This window comes from Heteronotia binoei, chromosome 10 (assembly GCF_032191835.1).
Source record: "Heteronotia binoei isolate CCM8104 ecotype False Entrance Well chromosome 10, APGP_CSIRO_Hbin_v1, whole genome shotgun sequence".
Classification (NCBI taxonomy): Eukaryota; Metazoa; Chordata; class Lepidosauria; order Squamata; family Gekkonidae; genus Heteronotia; species Heteronotia binoei.
The window spans coordinates 75,953,818-75,976,967 of NC_083232.1; positions in this window are offsets into that span (position 1 = coordinate 75,953,818).

Here is a 23,150-nt window from a genome sequence, read left to right on the forward strand (position 1 = left end):
GGACTGTATCAACAGAAGTATAGTGTCCAGATCATGTGATGTGATGGTATTGCTTTACTCTGCTCTGGTAAGACCTCACCTGGAGTATTGTGTTCAGTTTTGGGCACCACATTTTAAGAAGGATATAGACAAGCTGGAACGGGTCCAGAGGAGGGGAACGAAGATGGTGAGGGGTCTGGAGCCCAAGTCCTATGTGGAAAGGTTGAAGGAGATGGGGATGTTTAGCCTGGAGAAGAAGTAGCTGAGAGATGATATGATCACCATCTTCAAATAGTTGAAGGGCTGTCATATAGAGGATGGTGTGGAATTGTTTTCTGTGGCCCCGGAAGGTAGGATCAGAACCATTGGGTTGAAATTAAATCAAAAGAGTTTCCGGCTCAACGTTAGGAAGAACTTCCTGACGGTTAGAGTGATTCCTCAGTGGAACAGGCTTCCTTAGGAAGTGGTGGGCTCTCCTTCCTTGGAGGTTTTTAAACAGAGGCTAGATGGCCATCTGATAGTAATGAAGATCCTGTGAATTTAGGGGGAAGTGTTTGTGAGTTTCCTGCATTGTGTAGGGGGTTGGACTAGATGACCCTAGAGGTCCCTTCCAGCTCTATGATTCTATAAAAAAGAAAGAATCAAATGTGTCTTGGAGCTTCACCAAAGGGACATGAAATTGATGGCTATCCATGTTATTTGTCTATAGGTGCTGGTACTTAAAGGTATACTGCTTTTGTACATGGAGGTTAACTATTGGGTATTAGCTGTTGGTTGACCTGTATTCCATCATGGCATCTATAAAAATACAAGAAATACCTTGACAATGACTTTTTCAAGTCTCAGTCTGACCTGATCTCATCAGATCTAGGAAGCAAAATAGCATTGGCCTTGGCTATTATTTGGATGGAAGACTTCCAAGGAATACCACGGTTGTGACATGAAAACAGGCAATGGCCAACCACCTCTGAATGTCTCTTGCCTTGGAAACACTATGAGGTTATCATAAATCAGCTGTGACTTGATGGTGAAAAAGCCCCCACTTTTTTTTTTAGCAGTCACAGCTGTTCAAAGCAGGATGCTGTATGTACCAGAAGGAATTTTTTGTTAGTTAATGTAATAAATAGACTTTGAAAAATGCCTGCATCTCATCCATTTAATGAAAGCCTCAAAGTAGAAACAGGTGTTCTACTGAGCACTCAGAAAGTGTGGGTGCCAAATAAGTCTGCTACAAGCCTTCACCTTTAAAAAAATGTATAGTTTTTGTTCACCAGGGAATTTGTGGAAGGTTTAGTTATGATAAAACCTTTTCTGATACCTTTCAGGTCAGGACAGCTGTCAGCAGGAAGCAAACCTGCCTTCTACTTATTTAACATCTGTTCTGTTTTGCTACTTAACAATATGCTGGCAGGTGTCTACATCCAGTTTCAAGAAATATAAACTCTTCAGCTTGACAGTAGAATGCAGAACCTTAGATCGTTTGACAATTTATCAAAGAAACAAGTTTTCCTCCTGCCCCTGATATCCCACATTGAACCACTGCTCCCACTGGTTGCAGAAGCAAAGAGCTGATGGTCCTTATGGCAAAATCTGAATTGTGGGAGTCTTCTGCTGTATCCAAATTGACATAGGTTTCATAATCACAAAATATTGATCCTCTACCCATATGGAAAATGAGATTATGGTCTTTACTGTTAACAGTCTTGGTAGATTAATGCCATACTGAAGTCCCTGTGGGTTCATTTATGTGGTACTTCATTCAGAGACAACTCGGGAGTCAGGTTATGCATTTGGTATAACTGCACCTTCTGCTTTACAAGTGGGATCTGTGAGATGTGGAGAGAGCAGGGAGTATTCATTTGTGAACTTGTCCAACAATAGTTCACTGCCACAAACTTTAAAAGAAGATGGGAAGGGAGCTGATGGAGGATGGGTTTGGGAATGACTTTTAGCTGTGACAACAAACAGGAACATCTCTGTTCAGAAGTCATATGCTTCTGGGTATCAGATGCTGGTAATAAACATCAGGGAAGAGAAGCAGCCTTCATACAATACTTGTGGACTTCCCAGAGGTATCTACCTGATCATAGCTGGAAACTGGAAACTGAACTCAATGGATTCTTGGTCCAATCTAGCATGATATATACACTTACAATAACGTTATCTTGTGGGACCACAAAGGAATGGGCAGAACATTGGATCTTGAAATGGGAAGTGCTGTTGGATTATCTCTTTGACTGAGCTAGCTACCTCAACCTCATCCAAAAAGAACCAATTTTAATGGAAAACAGATGAGCAGAAGCCTCCCTCTGCCTCAGCTGCCCTCAAGTAGTTTCCTCTTGAAACAAGCTGCAATACTGGAAGTGAATTTCACTGGATAAAATGTATTTGGAAATATAGTGATAGTTCAGCAACACTCACTCATATGTTTCTTTGGACTGGTTTCTTTGGACTTGAAAACTGGGTCTCCCACTCCCTACATAAGAGTCAGTTTCATGCATAAATATTCTTAGCCAACTTAATTGGCAAGGTTATTGTAAAGATACATTGAGATAAAAATTGTAAGACCGACAAGAACTGTGAAGAAGAAGAAGAATTGCAGATTTATACCCTGCCCTTCTCCCTGAATCAGAGACTCAGAGCAGTTTACAATCTCCTATGTCTTCTCCCACCACAACTGTGAGGAAAAAACCCCTTACAGAACATCGTAATCACCAGCTTGGTTGCCAGAGCACCTGGAGAAGTGACTCGCACACGTCTGGCCAGAGAGTGTGAGCAAACCTATCCAGGGGCAAAAGGGACATGCAGTATAAGCAGCCATAACGCTACTACGGCACTCAAGACCGGTACAAGAGTGCCTACCAGGAGAACGGATGGCTTTTCGTCGTTCCATATGACGTCCATCCCAGCCATGGAGCGGAGGAAACTGCGCCGCCTGGAGCTATCCAGGCAAACGGTTTTGAAGCACTGACCACAGAATCCACCATGGAGGGCTAACACCATATGCAGCCATCTTCCTACCAGGCCTGACTCCATTCCAGCGAAACGGACGGTTCACGTACACACCAGATGTCACCTGTGCCTGCAAGCAACCCACCCACCCCAGGAGTGGTTAATCATCCAACCGCCACTGTCTTTGTCTAACGGAACCCAAGACGAAGACTGATACCAAGGAGAAGACAGAAGAAGAGAAAGACCATCTTTGGCCAAAGCCAAGTTCCTTTGTATAGACTGGGTGTTACCTAGGCCATGATTTGACTCTCTATTGTCACCCTTTTAGATAAGTCTAATAGTCCTAAGTATCTCCCCACCCAGTAATTTCCTCTATTCTTTTCCCCAACTGTCATTTTGGAGCCTCACCCTGGTCCATTTCAACCTGAAAGTTCACTCAGGTATCCAGGATCCAAGCAAGTCCATTGGTCAGGAATGGGCACCCAATGAGGTTCCACCAATGAACTTTCTATTGGTTGTCGCAGTAGTCCAGCCCTTATGGCTCCACTGCAAAACCTCCCCTTTTTGGGAGGTCATGCATCAGCTGACCACCTTCCTCCTCCCTCCTCCCTCTCATCCCCTAAGGGCTCAAGAGAGTCCTCATAATCTGTGGACTAGCTACCCACAGGTGTGCTTCTATCAGTATCCCAATTCCGCTGCATAGATCCATCCCCGACTCCTGATCAGTTTCAGGTCCCTTCTCCCACTTCCTCACTCGTCGCCATTGGAGCCTTCCTTGAAGACTACGATCGGTAAATATCACCCTGTTTGTCTACCCATGTGTTCCCCTATCTCTCTATCTATTTTTCTTAGGACTGTACGTATGATTTTATGAGTATTTTATCTTGTATGGAAGCCTATATTTTTCTTAATACATTTTAATTGTTTTACTTAATTAGAGTCCCTAATATTTTTAAGCATTACTTTCTGGACGTGGAATCCTGTATACACAGGTAAAAAGATCCTGACTAAGCTAGGTGCCCACCTGACAATTCCCCAACCTCGTTTTGAGGGAATTTTGGCTTACACAACAGACACCCTGTGAGGTGGGTGGGGCTGAGAGGGCTCTCACAGCAGCTGCCCTTTCAAGGACAAGTCTTGCGATAGCTATGGCCATTCCAACAGGTGCAAGTGGAGGAGAGGGGAATCAAACCTGGTTCTCCCAGATAAGAGTCCGCACACTTAACCATTACACCAAACTGGCTTCTTCTTCTGAAGAAGAAGAGTTTGCTGATCACAGTTAATTTGTTGGTGGGGATAAGCTGCAGTTGACACTTGGTCAGCCCAAGAAGAGAAAACTCAGAAGTTGCCATGAGTCATCAGAAATGGCTACCAGTCACCACACAATAACTCATCCCAGTGGTTTCCCACGCTAATTCAACCCAGATCAAAGGTTTTCTGAATTTGTTAATTTTGCTATTCTGCTATTGGTTTTTAACTTTGTACCACTTGGCATTCCAAACCCCACCAGCTATATGTGGCTCTGCTTACTGTACCTCATTCCTTGTCTGAAGAAGTGTGCATGCACACAAAAGCTTACGTTCTGAATAAAACGAAGTTGGTCTTAAAGGTGCAATTGGCTCCTATTTTATTCATCCCAATGACTGTTCGCCTCTGGAATGTACCTATTAATGTAAAGACATGGAAGGGTTGCAATCCTTTTGAACTCTTCACAGTGATCCATCCTATAACTGTTGTGATTTACATGTTATGTGTTCTGTGTCCAATTTCTTTTTTGTTTTCATTGCCTTTATCCTATGCACAATCCTTTGGGACAGATCTCTGCTACAGCCTATTTAAGTTTAAACCACTTTATTGTGATTTACCACTTTGTTGTGATTTACATGTTATATGTTCTGTGTCCAATTTCTTTTTTGTTTTCATTGCCTTTATTCTATGCACAAACTCCTATCCTTTGGGGCAGATCTCTGCTACAGCCTATTTAAGTTTAAACCACTTTATCTCACATAGCTTCCCTCAAATATTATTAGGGGAAGGATATTGAGAATTCTCTGTGAGAGTTCTCTAGTCCCCATCCAGAATGACAGTTTCCAGCTTTCCCTGGGGATGCTATTAAAGAATTTTAAAACAAGCATGTCGTATCGACGCAAGCTGAGGACGGAAGTGTGACTAAATATGCATTGTAGTTTCTATTCCTATCTGATATATTAAAAATTACAGTCTTAACATATTAAAATGCACAGCCTGTTCTAACTCATTCATTACAATGACATTTCTGTTATCATTGTTTCTGCTATCTGTACTGCTCTGAAATACCACTGACATTTTTTTTGAAAGATTACAAAATAAGAGTTACCTTAGCTAATGCAACATTTTCTTTTCTGCTCTTAATGAGGGTTAGAGAAACAATAAGAAGTAAACAAAATTCACTTGCTCCAAGTTGACTGTCATGAACTTAGCCAGGCTGGAGCGGTGTGATTATCTCCATTAATAGGTTCACCACTGTGGCTCAAAATGTAGAAACAATGGATTGCTGAATGGATGCCATACCTTTTGTAACAAAAAAATGACCACCTAGAGCTAAACTCAAAGGCCAGTTTCATAATATTTTTTTCATTACATTCCTGCATTTAATTTATTATACTCAACAATACTGCAATGACCTGTTCTAAACTCATTCAAATATTAATTTTCTCATTATTGAAAATACCAGACTTTCTGATTTATAACCCACATTCCTATGTCTATATGTGATGCTCTTCTACTGGAGAGGTGGCAGTTGCCCATCAATAGCTGACATCTGTCACTCACAACACATCTGTTCCTTATTTTATCAAGGTACATCTTCCAGATTATTTGAATTAAATATCCACATGTCTTCTTGAGTGCCTATAGTTTGGATTGAATTAATTTGATAGGTGAATTTAATTGGTAATGACAGCTGTAGTAAATATATTCAAACAAAAAAGGGACAAGTATTAGAAGGGGAAAGGCATCTTAATTTGTCTTACACAGATGTTGAGACAAAAGGACAGAGAACGGTATGTGAGAGAGAGTATGTTATGACTCAGTGGAACTGCCCACTGAGTGACTGACCAGAGCCAGCTTGGAGTAGTGGTTAGGAGCAATGGACTCTAATCTGGAGAACCAGGTTTGATTCCCCACTCCTCCACATGCAGCTGCCGGGTGACCTTGGGTTAGTCACAGTTCTCTCAGAGCTGTTCTTTCAAGAGTAGTTCTTGAAAGAGCTCTTTCAGCCCACCCCACTTACCTCACAGAATGTCTGTTGTGGGAAGGAGATTGTAAGCCACTCTGAGACTCCAAATGAAGGGCAGGGTATAAATCCAAACCCCCTTCTCCTCCTTCTATTGTCAAAAACACTTAAATGCACTTCACTGTTAGACACAAAGTATTGTGAAGTATTTTAAAAGCACAATGGTAATAGATTATATGTTTTGAAATTTAACCTTGATCTGATCAAAGAACAAAAGAGTCAGCTAAATCCTCGACCTGCATCCTTATTTTAGAAATAGAACATGCTGTATCTGGCTCCCCCAAATGACTTCGCACTCTAGCCATCTGGTATAGAACTATGTATCCAGATGAATCCCTATCACACTTTGATTCTCTGTTCCTCATTAGGGGACTGGAATCTCTGAGATTCTTATGTTTGGCACTGAGAGGATGTAAGCTTCTACCACTTTATATTCATAGCTGCAATGCAGATGATTTCTGAAGACTGCTGCTCTGAATAAAGTTTGACTGATATTGATACTTTATTTATTTTCAATATCTGTGGTGCATAACTGACGAAGGGGAGCAAATAACTAAAATTACCTCTGTTGTAATTTCATACTGTTTAATTGCACTGATTGATGATAGAAAGACAAATATTTCCAAAACAATCCAAGGAGGGAAATACTAATAAAATACTTACTATTGCAAAGGAAGATTTATGGATTATCTCTGCAATATAATGTGAAAGTGGTTAAGGAGGCGAGTTACAGCTATATGATATAGAGGTATATTAAAAGCTGGGAATTCATTTCAGGCTGTGTGGATTGGTTTCATTGAAGGAAATCATTGATGAGTCATTTTTCTGCAATGTCTTATGAACAACCTACTATATAAGCACAAAACAGAATAAAAAATAAGGTCAACAAGATAAGAGTAAAAGCAATAAAAACTTCAGATCATCACGTATGTGTTAAAACCTGCAATAACAGAAGAGTTAAAATTACCAAGAATAGAGAACTTAGTAAAGTGAGAATGCCTTGACATGTTGGCAAAGGGAAGGAATCAAGTGGACCTGTCCAGAGTTCCTTAATGTGGGTGCTTCCACTGACCATGCCTAACACAGCAGAAACTAATCATTCTCAAAGTCTTCATGTCAACCTTTTAAATATCAAAGATTGTTCAAAAATAAACACAACTGTCCTGATCCAACATAAGAAGGGTAGGACATGCAGTAGAACTTCAAGGTAAAAATGTAAAAAGGTCTGGCCAAAAAACCACTTTGATGTTATCATTTAAGAAGAGAAGAATGGCCCCATACAAAGTTGAATCCAGCAGCTTACACCTCCATGAAATGTATTCAAATGTGCATCAAAGAGAACATCTGGCCAGTTTGAGGGCCTAGATAAGCATCGGAAGGATGGAAGGTTAAGTCAACCTTGAGCCGGCTACCTGAACCTAGCTTTCACTGGGATCAAACTCAGGTCATGAGCAGAGAGCTCAGACTGCAGTACTGCAGCTTTACCACTTTGCACCACGGGGCTCATACTTTGTGTGTATGTATATAAAGATCAGCATCTGCCTACCATATAGATTGTCCTTGTTGGATCAGAATAGTTGTGTTTATTTTATAACAATCCTTGATATTTAAAAGGTTGGGAATGGTTAGTTTCTGCTGTGTTACACAGTATATCTAATGACTCCCATTGTGTTTTACATTTAGGAAGATTTGCCTAGATTAAGTGTAAGAAAGAACTTCTATGGATAACAACAGTTAGACTAATATAAATTGCTTTGAGGAATCATGTCTTCTTTGGGGAAGCCCAAAAGCATCTGGACAAATGGTTTAGGTGTAGTGTTTCCTAGATCAGGGGTGGCCAACGGTAGCTCTCCAGATGTTTTTGCCTACAACTCCCATCAGCCCCAGCCATTGGCCATGCTGGCTGGGGCTGATGGGAGTTGTAGGCAAAAAACATCTGGAGAGCTACCATTGGCCACCCCTGTCCTAGATGATGTTTTGTAACTAGTCTAACCACATGCCAGTAAAAGGCGAAAACCTTTTAGAAAAGATGGTCATTCATTCATTCAGCCATATATTTTTAAAATTTACTGTTGAATAGTATTCAAGGCAGCACACTATGGACAAACATGCACTAAAGTTTGGAATATGAACTCACACTGATCCAGTATGTGAAAATCATCTTGCCATATTGTTAGTCATCCATATTTTTTATTTTTATTTATTTATTTATTTATGATTTGTATCCCGCCCTTCCCACAAAGATGGCTCAGGGCGACTCACAACAGACAATAAAACAAAATTTGAATTAACATTTACATATATAAGCAGTTAAAATAGTCAAAACATTTAAAACCTTAAAACATCAAATCTTATAACAGTATAAATAGCAAGAATCTAGTAAGCTACATTTGTTTCCCATCTCAGTTAGGTGTAAGCTAGCCGGAAGAGGGTTGTCTTACAGGCCCTGCGGAACTGAACAAGGTCCCGCAGGGCCCTCACCTCCTCTGGCAGCTGGTTCCACCATGTAGGGGCCATGACAGAAAAGGCCCTGTCTCTAGTCGATTTAAGGCAGGTTTCTTTTGGCCCAGGGATAGCGAGAAGGTTTTGAGTTCCCGACCTCAGTACTCTCTGGGGAACATGTGGGGAGAGATGGTCCTTCAGGTAGGCAGGTCCCAGGACATATAGGGCTTTAAAGGTAATAACCAGCACCTTGTACCGGACTCGGTATATTATTGGAAGCCAGTGCAGAGCCCGAAGACCCGGCCAAATGTGCCCCCATCTTGGGAGGCCCAATAACAGCCGGGCCGCGGCATTCTGCACCAGCTGCAATTTCCGAGTTCAGCACAGGGGCAGCCCCATGTAGAGGGCATTGCAGTAGTCCAACCTCGAGGTGACCGTAGCATGGATCACTGTTGCTAGGTCGTCACGATCCAGGAAGGGAGCCAACTGCCTTGCCCACCTAAGATGAAAAAATGCGGACTCGGCAGTGGCTGCTATCTGAGCCTTCATCTTTAGGGAAGGCTCCAATAGTACTCCCAGGCTCTTGACCCTGTCTGCCGCCATCAGCGGCGCGCCATCAAAAACTGGCAAGGGGATTCCCCCCCCCCCCCGGTCCCCGACGACCCAAGCAAAGGACCTCTGTCTTCGCAGGTTTTAGTCTCAGTCCACTCAGTCTGAGCCACTCAGCCACAGCCTGTAGTGCCTGATCCAGATTTTCTGGGTCGCAGACCAGTCGGCTTTCCATAAGCAGATAAAGCTGGGTGTCATCAGCATACTGGTGACACCCCAGCCCATACCTTCGGGCATATAGATGTTGAATAACATCGGGGAGAGAACCGCTCCCTGGGGCACACCACAGTCGAGTGTGCGTCTCTGGGATAGCTCCCCCCCAATCGCGACCCTTTGTCCCCGACCTTCAAGGAAAGAAGAAAGCCACTGCAAGGCCAACCCCTGAATCCCCGCGTCGGCGAGGCAGCAAGTCAGTAACCGATGGTCGACCATATCGAACTCTGCCAATAGGTCCAACAACATCAGCACTGCCGAGCCACCCCGATCCAGATGCCGTTGAAAGTCATCTACCAGGGCAACCAACACCGTCTCCGTCCCATGGCCCCGGCGAAAGCCGGACTGAAGTGGGTCAAGGATGGAAGCGTCCTCCAGGAAAGTCTGTAGCTGCCTCGCCACTGCCCTCTCGATAAGTTTGCCCAAAAAGGGCAAATTTGAAACCGGCCGATAGTGTGCCAATTGGGCCGGGTCTAGAGATTTTTTTTTAAGGAGGGGGCGGACCACTGCCTCTTTAAGCGGCGTTGGAAAATGCCTTTCCATCAGGGATCTATTTATGATATCCCGTACAGGATATCTGATGTCCCTCTGGCAAGATATTATAATAATAATAATAATAATAATAATAATAATAATAATAATAATAATAATAATAATAATAATATTTTATTTATACCCCGCCCTCCCCACCGAGGCAGGCTCAGGGCGGCTTACAGAGTGTGGCAAAAGCCATGTTAAACAATAAAACAATTATACATTTCAGTACCATTTAAAATTACCATTAAATTTACATAATATAAAAATCTAAAATCAATCTAAAATAATCTTATCTTATTGCTAACTCGATTGTTGATGTTAGTGATGGCATGGTGTTCATTTCAGGTTTCATCTTGGAAGGCTAGCCGGAAGAGGGCGGTTTTGCACGCCCTACGGAATTGGCTAATGTCCCGTAGGGCCCACACCTCTTCCGGCAGCTGGTTCCACCATTGGGGTGCTTTTATAGAGAAGGCCTGTTCTCTGGTTATTTTTAGTTTGGCCTCCTTTGGCCCAGGTACTTCCAGAAGGTTTTGTGAGCTGGATCGCAGTGCTCTCTGGGGAACATATGGAGAGAGGTGGTCCCTAAGGTAAACAGGTCCTCGGCCATATAGGGCTTTAAAGGTAATAACCAGCACCTTGTAACGAACTCAGTAAGTAACTGGCAGCCAATGCAGTTCCCGCAGCCCAGCCCGCACATGTTCCCACCGAGGTAGGCCCAATAGCAGTCTGGCTGCTGCATTCTGCACTAGCTGCAGCTTCCGGGTTCGGCACAGGGGCAGCCCCATGTAGAGGGCATTACAGTAGTCTAGCCTCGAGGTGACCGTCGCATGGATCACTGTTGCCAGGTCATTGCGCTCCAGGAAGGGAGCCAACTGCCTCGCCCGCCTAAGGTGGAAAAAGGCGGATTTGGCAGTGGCTGCTATCTGGGCTAGGAGGGGCATGGGTCCAGTTTACAAGTTGTTGGGCGAGCAGATAAGAGAATCCTGTCAACTTCCTCCAGGCTGAGGAGGCTAAAACCATCCATAATGTGATCCGAAGACATGCTCAGGGCCTCAGTTACGCTAACTGTCTCAAAACTGGCGGGGAGGTCGAGGCGGAGTGACGCGATCTTATCCGAAAAAAAATTCGCAAAAGCCTCACAGCCTATTTCCAATTCAATAGAATTTGGCCTGCCTTGTGGCAGCGTTGTAAGTTCTCGAATTATATCAAACAATTGTGCCGGGCGTGAAGTTGCGGATGCAATCTTAGCTGCAAAGTGTGGTTTCTTTGCGGATTTGATTGCCATCTCATAGGCCTTCAAACTCTCTCTATAAGATGTTCGGGTCACTTCATCTCAAGTACGCCGCCATTGCCTTTCCAGTCGTCTGTTGAATATAAGATTGACTAAGAAGTAGATAGGACAGCAGTTGACCTGTGTCAGCGGGGGGGGGGGGGGGGGAATACAAGACTGCTGGGGAAGTGAGAGAAATTGGCTTTTGTGAAAGTCCCCAAACTTATAGTTTATTGGGTTCAACCCAAGGCCTTTAAGCTGAATAATGACTGCATGAATACGGAGAGAGAGAGCCCTCCCCCAAAGATGAAGTTAAAAATTAACATGAAACATAGGCATAAATTACGCGGGGGCTCCAGGACTTGAGCCCCTCCTGGATTTTCCCCACGGGGGCTAAGCCTCCTCCAGCCAAACAACACAGGACTTTGGGGCTTCCAATTTAAATTTTCAAGGAGAGATCATTATCTTCAAAGGCATGAATGGGGTGGTAGAGTCCATGTGTGATTTTTCCTCTGGGCTGCAAAGCAGTTAGTGGTGTTAATGACTTTACATCCCCAGCTTCTTAGAAATGCTAATTGAGCTAAAACTTTGTTTGTCTTAAAGGTGTTACTGGACTCAAACTTTGTTCAACTAATTAATGATTGGGGGGGGGGAGGAATAACACTGTATTGCTATGTTGCATACATATTGCTATAGTATTTGGGGATTCTTTTGGCAGATAGATATTTTGTGACTTCTTCAAGCCTGTGATTGTTTACATTCATTTAAGTGGATGCTGAACCAAATCCTTTTGAAAATTAATGGCCCTAACAAGCCTTTCTTTTTCTTCTCAAAATGACTACACTCTTAAAGGCTTGGTCAAGTAGGTGTGTATTGACAATTGTTCACCACCTAGATAGGATTGCCAATCCTCAGTTGAGGGCAAAGGATCCCTCAGTTTGGAGGCCTTCCCCCTGCTTCAGGGTCATCAGAAAACAGTGGGGGAAAGGGAAATGTCTGCTGGACACTCCATTATTCCCTATGGAGCTAGATTTCCATAAGGTATAATGGTGAATTGATCTGTGGGTATCTGGAGCTCTGGAGGGGCTGGTTTTTGAGGTGGAGGCACCAAATTTTCAGCATAGCATCCAGTGCTTCTCTTCAAAACACCATCCAAGTTTCAAAAACATTAGACCAGGTGATCCAATTCTATGAGCACTTATGTATATTTGCAGATCTTAAAGTGACTATTCTAAAAGTGAATTTCAAAAACAGGACACAGCAAGAGACCTCTGAGATACCACTATAACCACTGACCAACTACCACATTTTCCTGGGTTTGGCCTGGTCCATAGGTATTGTTGGGGGGGGGGGTGCTCCCTAAATTTATGGGGAGGGAGCTTCTCCATAAATTCATAGGTAGTGATAATGGAGGCCTCTTCCTGTGATGTCACTAGCTCCTCCTTATGATGCCACTGGATCAAATGCCTCTGGCTGGGCCCCAGACCTCCCCCCCGCCAAAATTGAAAAGTCTACGCCCCTGACATGAAATTCCCCTTTTCACATGGGAATATATTGCACAATCCAAAATGCATTCTGCATTGCTTCCTCAGGGGGATTTAAAAACAAAACAAAACATTTGTAACTCCCTCTTCCAAGAAATCAGAGGAACTGAATCTCCTTGCATCCATTTTTACTGGGAAGAGAAGCTTCAGTTGTCCATCTTAAAAAATTTCCCTGAGGAGGCATTGCAAAATGCATTGTGAATTGTACAATATGCTTCTGACTGAAAAAGAAAGATTCATGTAAATTTTTTAATTGCCCTGTTCTTGGCTTTGTCTTTCTCTTGATCCCCACCCCTGCACCCCTTATTTGCCAGGAAACTTAAAGCTACCATAGGTTACCCTGAAGAGTATGTTAAAAATAAGAACTGATAGATAACACACACACACACCCAATGCTTCCTTTGTGGGAAGTCTTATGTCATTAAAATCAATGTGTGGTGTGGTGTGCTGCTTCTTGCACCCACAAGCGGAATAAAGAGGCAGACAACAGTTGTTGGGAAATGGGCCACTTTATTTAACAGAAAACAACTAGGCAAGGAACAACGAGGATGAGCCCTGGGGTCACTCATGACCCCGCCAAGTCCTGTAAGGGCGAGCCACCCAACCCCCGGTCATAGCCATACCCACATGGCTATAACCGGGCGGCAGACCAAACATGTCATCCCCTGATGCCCACCACGATCACCAGAAAGGGGCGCCAAAAGGGAACACATGGACCCGATCCGCATATCAGAACATTGAGCCGTAAAGCCCATCTGCCTTCCATACGGATCGTACGCACAACCACAGGAGCAGAGGCCTGGGTGCTCGCCAGCAAGGTCAGAATCCCTTGGAAATTCCGCCAACCGCAATGCCAAGCCTCTGCTTAGGCATTAGCGACCCCCGGGAGGCCCAAGGCCTCCCGAAGACCTTGCCTAAGCTCCGTCAAAAAGGCCCAATTCCCCGCATCAGACAGGTGTACCCCGTCTGGCCGGTAAAGCTCAGCATTATGCACATTGATGCCAGGGTGCGGGAGGAAGGTGCCCAGACCTCCTTCCAGAGCCAGCTGCAGGGCCCAGTTTGCTTTTCTCCTGGCCCACTCGACCCCAGCGGGGTTCCAGGCAGACTGCCACCTCCTCCGAGGCAAAATGGCAGACCAAATGATCCGGACTCCGGGCCACCTACTCACAATGACCCGTAAGTCCGAGATCGCCTGCAGGGAAAGGGCCCTGCCCTGCAACAAACCTAGGTCATTCCCACCTAGGTGAATGACCAACACATGGGGAGGGGGAACGAGGCCGGTTGTCGAACAACAGCGACAACAACTGGGCCCATCGAAGCCCCCGTCACCCCAACCATTCAACTGTGGCCCACTCGCTCAGTCCGAGCTGTGACCCAAGCGATGAACTTCTTGCGAAATGGGCCGCCCAAAAGACCATGCTGTGACCGCATACGAGGATCCTCAGCCTCTCATGTCGAGCCACAGCACCTGCAACAAGAAAATAAAGTCAGAACAAACAACACCCAAACTTCCCCTCAAACACTCAGGGGAGCAACAATGGGCAAACATAAGACCGGTAGGCCGGGGACCTCCAACGGCCAACCCGTTGAATAGCCGGTCCAGGATATCCCATGGCTGCGACCGTTGAAGCCGTGCCAATCCGGAAAGAGTGAGTCCCAAAGCGGAAACCTCCCAGGCCAAGATTGCCCAATGCCCGGGAGGTGACCGCCCAAAACTGGAACTTTGTAAGGGGAGAACCTCCTTCGTGCCGGAAAAAGGGGCCCCTTTCAGAACCCCGCACTTGACAGTATGCACGTAGCGCCTGGACCGGACAGAGCCCAGGCACGGAGCAGGGACCCAACTCGATGGTAGTGCCTTTGCCTTGCTGGTCCGTTTTGGACCGCTGCACTTGCAACAGTACCTGCCCCTGTTTAAATGACACATCACGCATCTGCAGTGCGGTGTCGGCTGTGTCCCGCCGTGAAGACTGGACTAGCTCGCTAACGCGCAGAGCTCCGAAAAATGCCGAGAGGGCTGCAGCATGAAACAGCACAATCTCATAGTCCGAGCTGCAAACCTTGTGCCACTCCTCACCCAAACCCTGCAGGATGGTGGGAGATATGGGCTCCCTGGTGTCAATTCTCCGCCCTTGCTCCCTGGACCAACCCTCGAGCATCTTCCTAATCCTAAAATCCTCCCCAACCGCAGGGAAGCCCTGGGCTTTGCTGAGGAAGGATAACGCCGCCAAATGGCCCTTGATGGTTTTAACCTTCATACCCTTGGATTTCTGAGATACACAAAACTGCATCAAATGGGCCACTGGGATAGGCCATACCTCGCCCAGCCCGGCGGATTGGCGGAATACCTTAAACAGCGATGACACACGATCATAAGCCCTCCGTGTGCTCGGGGCAAGTGCTAGAAGGATTGCCCTACCTGCTTTGGTCAGCCAAGGTGCCAAAGGTGGGGTGGCATCCGCGTCGGATGGACATTGGCCCCCAGGGCGAGAAGGCGGAACCGCTCCATCTGTCGGCGAGACAGGGCGTCCGGCACCCCGTTATTAATGCCTGGAACGTGCTTGGCGACGAATACGATGTTTAACTGCAGGCAGCGCAGAACAAAAACTCGAACAAAGGCCATAACCGGCTTGGATTTGGACGTCAAGGAATTAACCACATGCACTACGGCAAGATTGTCGCACCAAAAGTGAACGACCTTATCTGCCATCTGTGTGCCCCAAATAAAAACTGCTGCAACTATGGGGAAGAATTCCAACAAAGTCAGGTTCCTGCAAAGGCCACTATTGAGCCAATCTTCAGGCCATGGCTCGGCGCACTAATGGCTCCTGAACAGGACACCAAAACCAAGTGAGCCAGCCGCGTCAGAGGCGATTTGGAGATCGGCTTCGAGCATCAGCTCCTCCCTCCAAAAAGACACTCCGTTGAAGGAAGTCAAAAACTCCTCCCAAACTTCCAGGTCACCACGGATACTCTCTGTTATCCTGACCCTGTGATGGGGTAGGCGGATGTTAGCCATGGCGTCACAAAGGCGCCGAATAAAGGCTCTCCCCGGGGCAACGGCTCTACATGCGAAGTTTAAGTACCCGACGAGCTGCTGCAGCTCAAGTAGTGACACCTTATGCCTGCCCCTCATCGCGCGGAGTCTGCTCCTAATCCGGCCAACCTTGTCATCCGGCAACTGGGACGACTGTTGTACGGTATCCAATTCAATACCCAGAAACGTAATACAGGTGGCCGGGCCCTCCGTCTTCTCATGAGCGAGTGGCACGCCCAACTCCGACGCTAATCCCGTAAACAGGTCTAGTAAACGGGCGCAATTGCCAGAACCGGCTGCGCCTGTGAACAAAAAATCATCTAAATAGTGCACCACCTCGCGGCACCCCGACCTGTTTTTGACCAGCCACTCCAAAAAGGAGCTGAAACGCTCAAAGGCGGCACAGGACACTGAGCAACCCATGGGTAATGCCCTATCTAGATAAAAGTTACCTTCAAACTGGAAACCCAACAATTCAAAGTCCTCCGGGTGAACCGGCAATAGTTGAAATGCAGATTTAATATCACATTTCGCCATCTCCGCACCGGGCCCGCAGCTTCGAATGACCTTAACTGCTTGGTCAAATGACGTATAGCGAACAGAACACAGATGATCAGGTATACCGTCATTGACTGACCCGCCCGCAGGGTACGATAAGTGGTGGATGAGCCGGAACTCACCGGCCGCCTTCTTAGGGACCACCCCCAAAGGGGATACCCTCAAATTGGGAGCGGGAGGGGCAGGGAATGGGCCGATGACTCGCCCTTCGGCACATTCCTTGGTGATCTTTTCCCTAACCACATGCTCCAAACCAACAACAGAATGTAAATTGGCAGCACTACACGGGACCCTCGGTCCCATGAACGGGATGCAGAAACCAAACCTAAAACCCTCCAACAAATACAACTTGTCCGCAACCCGCGGGTAATCCCGAATGAAGTGCTCAAGGACCCTCAGCCGAATGGGGCTGGGACCCTTTTCCCATTGATTGGAAGCCGCCACTGCCCCCGGGACGTTTGGATCCGCCTTTTGGTTTCGCCTTGCTACATGCTGAAAAGGCATGAGGACCTCCACACAGTGGGCACTCGTGCTTAAATTTGCAAGCCTTCCTTGAGCAGACTCCTTGGGAGGTGTATTCCCAACACAACAGCCAGGGTTGAACTGGCTGGCCCGCTGTAGAGCGGGCCGTTGAAGTGCTTGCTTGCCTATGGACCAAGTGCCCACTGTCTGCCCTATCCCCCAGATTGGGTTTAGCCGGGGCCATCAATTGCATCCACAATTGTTGGTTGATTTGGTCCCATGGCAGTAGGGGGTTAATAGCCGCCCTCATTCTAAACGTTTCGTCGTACTGCAACCAGGCGGGACCCCCAAAATCCGTATACGCCCGGTAGATAATATCGCAGTACTGGAATAAGGTGGCGGCCCTACTGGGCTGCGCCCTGGCTATAACCCCGGCGTAAATGAGAAAACCCGGCAGCCAGTTGGCCCAGGTTCTGTCAACTCTACGCCGCTTGAGTTTCTCTTTTTCCTTTTCATCCAGTTCCTCTTTGGTTTTCTTATCAAGTTCCCTGTACAATAAACCAAAAACGTCCACATACTCGCCCCTCAGGATCTTTTCCCTTGTGGCAGGGGTGAGGTGGTCGCCCAGCGGCAGTGCAGGGTCACCGTAAGGAATTGATAGCAAAGGAACGGACCCGTAAGGATTCTGCATGTATCCCCAAGGATTACAAGGCACAGCTGGCCAACCGAATGGATGCCCGGAGTGCATTTGACTACCCCACGGCAAAACTCCCGCAGGAGCGGACGCCGTCCCTGGAATTGAGGGGGCAGGCTGCGTTGAAGGTGCGAAGGGCGTCTGTCCCCATGCTGTTGTAATACCTGGGATCCGACCCAGAGCACCACCTGAAGCCCAGGATGGGCCCGGCACTGCAAGGGCCGGCCCGTGACCACCCTCACGCTGCATGTCTACCCTGTACTCCCCTGCTTGCTGTGGTAGGTTTGTGCCCAAGGGGCCCCACGGGCAGTGAGTATGCTGAGAAGCCAAGACCGCCCTACCTTCCTCCATAACCGGTGTCCCCACCACCGCCGTCGGTTGTTCCACTTGCTGCTGCTCCACGGGTTCCTCCAGACCACCGCTGGCACCACCCGACAGTGGTTCGCCACTCGGCTCCCCCCCTTGGGAATGGTCTGCCCTCGACCTGGCAACCATAGTGTCCTGCAAAAAAGAAAGTCTGGAGAGCAACTCCCTCTCAAATGTAATGGTCCCCGACCTGCCACTCGCGCTGTGGCGCCCTGGCCACACCGCTTGGGACCCAGACGCGCCCTGCTCCTCCTCCATAACCCTTACCCTATCCAATATGGCCTGGCGTATTACTGCACTATCCGTCTCCTCAGAAGGAGGGTCAGTATGCCTGCGCTTGGCAGTTGCTTTAGCTGGCTGTTTGCCCTTAGATGGGCCCTGACCTTTTTTAGGAGCCATGCCTAAAACCACACAATGCAAACAGCTGGAAAGAAGGGTGCCAGTGGAGCTGGAGGGGGGCAGAAGGCCAGCAGGTTCCAAACAGGGTATAATAACCAAGGGGGAGGGCTAGGGAGCGGTATAAAAAAACCCTAAAAATAGGGGCCCACCGGTCACACACACGTCGCAAGGCCGCTCCTTAGAGGCAAGGAATCCTCCCCAGCCGGCCCTCAGCTAATCCACACACTGGCGTTGTCAAGAGACCACCCGCCTGCTGCACTGCCGCCGGCTCAGGCTAGCAGGGGGGGGGGGAGGCTAAAACCCAAACGCTCCCCACAAAACTATTATAGATCCCTCCCCCACAAAGAGCCACCCTGCAACCGAGGCCCCAAACCGTGTCCCAGGCCTCGATGGGCTTGCCGCCGAGTTCACCGCCGCCGAGCAGCTGGCCGCTGCCTGCGATCAGCTGACGCGCGCCGCTTCTGAAGCCGCGCTCCCAGGCCCTAAAGAACTCGCCGAGCCGCCAGCCACCGCACCGCCGCGTCAGCGAACGAACGCCACACGCTGCAGCAGGGGCTTTCCACGCCAACGCCCAAGCAAGCGCGGACGCCGCCGAGACACCGTCGTCGACAAGGCCGACTCCCGGCCCAACTACGCAGTAAGGAGGGGGGCAGGAAGCAATGGCTCCTGCTCTTCCAACGCCTCCACGAAACTGCGTGGAGAGGTCTGGGGCTGAGGCTACTTAAAGCCTCGCCCCCGCCCCCCAGACAATTCTCGGATGCCCGGGAAACTGCCTATTGATCCTGCCGTGGCCGCAAAAAACGGCCCCACGGCGCGCAGCCGCGTTGCGGCGCGGCCAGGGTGGGGCCGGATTCTGGTAAAATAGATTATGTCTTATGTCTCCAAGTTTCAAACGGAACAAGTAGTCATCTGGGTTGCTAGCAGGGTTTTGTTGTTGTTCAGTCACACAGTCGAGTCCAACTCTTTGTGACCCCATGGACAAAGTCCCGCCAGGCCCTCCTGTCTTCCACCATCCTCCGAAGCCTGCTCAAATTCATGTTTGTTACATCAGTAATGCAGGGTTTTACTGCAATTTATATTTACTCAATAGCAGAAAATGAAATAAAACCATATTCCAAATTTTTGTAGCCCTTATAGAAAGTATGTGATTATTTAAAAGTGATAAATGCAGACCTTAATAACCAGATGTGGTATTCTAAATTACAACAATAAAAAATACCCAAGCATTTTTCCTCCATAATTATATGAATTGAAGAAAGGAGGAGATTCATTTGTTGTTGAGGGGTCTGCTAAACTAGACTAGCTTCCTTAAAGAGCTTGTAATTACATGTTGGTGAGGGACACCAAGAAATCTGGCAGTGTTTTCGAAGCATTCCCACATACAGCTGAATTTTTAAAGAATAATTATTTCATGTTTTTCCACATAATTAAAAATATAGATTGCAGGAACTGGATTGGTAGCTCAGAAAAAAAAGAACATTCCATTTCTCAACAGCAGTATTTCCCAAAGATCCTAACTTGATCAGATCTTTTTCTCATGAACTTGTTTGCATGAAACTGCAGCATACTGCAAGGGATTCTGGGAAGTATTCTGTAGTGCATATGTCCTTACATGGAGTGGTATTCAGGCCTATTGGGGCCCTCTGTCATCCTGCAAAAATTGTTAATGTGCCCTAGGATACTGGTAAAAATGAACGTCCAAACTGAAATAAAGCCTATTTTAATGCTTATTAGGATAATGAAAATGCATAAACTAATACAAACTTATGAATGTAAATATTAGTATATAAAAATGAATAAAGCTCTTAAAATTAAAACAAAAGCTTTTCTGTCATTGATACCGTTGTATTGAGATACAGTGTTTGTTGGCACAGCTAGTAGTTAAAAACTGTATTAACAAATATATATGGAATGAAATTTTCAGCTAAATATTCACAATGGATTCCCTCCAAGTAGACAAAAGAAAAAACAGGGGAGCATGCCTTCTTAGAGAGCCAGTTAGGTGTTGTGGTTAAGTGAGTGGTAGGGTTGCCAATACCCAGTTGGAGACAGGGGATATCATGATTTGGAGACCCTGCCCCCCATTCCAGGGTTATCAGAAAGCTGGGAGGGATGTCTGCTGGGCACTCCCTTATACCATGTGGAGTCAGATTCCCATAGGGTATAATGAATTGATCCATGGGTATCTCGGGCTCTGGGGGGGGGGGCTGTTTTTTGAAGTAGAGGCACCAACTTTTCAGCATAGCATCAGTGCCTCTCCTTAAAACATCCTCCAAGTTTTAAAAAGTTTGGACCATGGGGTCCAATACTATGAACTCCAAAAGAAAGTGTCCCTATCCTTCATTATTTCCAAATGGAGGGAGGGCATTTAAAAGGCATTCAGTCCCATTAAATGTGGTGGCCAGAACTCCTTTTGGAGTTCAGTCATGCTTGTCACACCCTTGCTCCTGGCTCCACCCCCAAAGTCCCCAGTTATTTCTTGAGTAGGATCTGGCAATCCTAAATCTGGGAAAATCAGGTTTGATTCCCCACTTCTCCACATGCACCTGCTGAGTGACTTTTGGTCAGTCACAAGTTCTCTCAGAGCTGCTCTCCCAAGAGCAGTTCTTTAAAGTGCTCTGTCAGCCCTACCTACCTCACAGGGTTGTTGTGGGAAAAGGAAGGGAAGGAGATTGTAAACTGCTCTGAGACTCCGAATGAAGGGCAGGGTATAAACCCAATCTCCTGCTCCTCCACTCTTCTTCTTTTGCTACATTCTATTCAATGGAGTTTACTCCATGAAAGTCCCTTAGGACTGCAGCCTTAACTACATTATGCATTTCTTTAAAAAGACAACAACAAAAAACAGTAAGCACAAATAGAGAGATGGGATAGAATGGTTCTGACATTACACTTAAAATTCAGTAGAGATTTTCTGCATCAGTTAAACTATTACCCAGAAAGCATCTGACAATGCATTTTTAAATAAGTGTTCACATATAGAGTGCTCATGAATTCCCAAATAATCTGAATCCAGTGGCAAAATCTGGCATCTACACCTAACATTATGAGGATTGATACTTGCAGGAAGTTCTCATGAGTCCATGAATAATGCCCACCTCTCCACTGATGGAAGCTGATGATGTTAGAAATCCATCAGTGCATTAGACCTGCTGAGGAAAATAGACACCTATAGATGGTTTTTGTTCCAGTCCTACAAATAGCTGCTCCCCAGGGCCATTTTGCCAGGCTAGCCCAATTTCATCAGATCTCAGAAGCTAAGCAGGGTCAGTCTTGGTTAGTACATGGATAGGGGACCACTAAGGAGTCCACAGTTGCTACATGGAGGCAGGCAGTCGCAAATCACCTTTGAATGTCCCTTGCCTTGAAAACCCTATGGGGTCACCATAATTCAATTGACAGGCACTTTCTACCATCTTCCACTAGGGCTATTTTTGATGGGGCAGGGCTTTTATGCAGCAGGAACCCCTTTGCATATTAGGCCACACACTCACCCCCGATGTAGCCAATCCTCCAAGAGCTTACAGGGCTCTTAGTATGGGGCCTCCTAAGAGCTCCAGGGGAATTGGCTACATCAGGGGTATGCGCCCTAATATGCCAAGGAGTTCCTGCTACAAAAAAAAGTTTAAAACCCTCCTAGCCCACAGACCTGATAACTAGATATGGAATTTCCATTATGGCATCTGGATTGACCCTCAGGAATATTTAATAGACTGTAGAAAAGGAGGAGAATGCTGCAACCAATCCCAAAATGGTATGTGGGGAGGCAGAGTACTGAGGAAAAGCCATACAGTTAGTTAATACATAAGATATAGAAATTGCATATGAAAAGGCCAGGTAACCTTTTTGTCCTTTTCATAGCTTGCGTGTTAGATAACTTTTGTGATATTCAATATTGTCAAGCATGGTGAAATTCCATTGATAATTGATTGTGTGAGGGTCCTGCCTAACCTGGACTGTGAAGCATCATGGAGGATCCAACTTTCTTAGCTTTCCCTTCCCCCATCTTGCTTTATGGCTTATAATTAGAAGTAGTGAGAATTGAAACCAAGTAATCAGCACCTTCCCATACATTCCGGTAAGGGAGTGAGAGACATCTGGAGAAAGCAAGGACACAGTCCTGATAACGCTATGGGAATGTAGACATTGATGATAGTTTATGTGTGAATGCTACCCCGCAACCCCATCCCTTGGAATCCCTTTGAGGTATGCCTTAAAAGTATTGTATCAATGTGTATTCAGCATTACTCTCAAGAACCTGTTACCAAAGTATCGGTCTATCAATAAACGCAGTCTTTGTATCAACTTCGACTCGTCATTGAACCCGCATGCTTGACAAATATATCATTAAGTACCTGCAGATGGAAGAAGAAATTGTAAGCTCCCTGTATGTACAGCAGCTATCCTAGACATGTACAGTAGCTTTTAGAGCTGTTGAAAAGATTCAGATATCTGGGATCCAGCTTCATCAGAGGCTGAGGAAAAGAGTTTTCTGGACTTTTACTTTAAAAATGTTGATAACTGTGGGCTTGAATGAGGACTTAGGTTGTATAGCTGCAACACTGTGACATATTTGCTCTTGTTCTAATGCTTAGTCAATGTTTGCCATTATGAAATATTCCACTTTTCTTTCTAATGATGTTCTAATTATTTTAATTTATTTTTCTAATGATGTTCTAATGATTTGAATTTATATTGTAGAATTTCTTATCTGGATGAGAGAAGTTGGCATGGTATAGCCCAGTCTCATCAGATCTCAGAAGCTAAGCAGAGTCAGACCTTGGACAGAGACTGCAGAAGAATGCAGTAGCTAACCA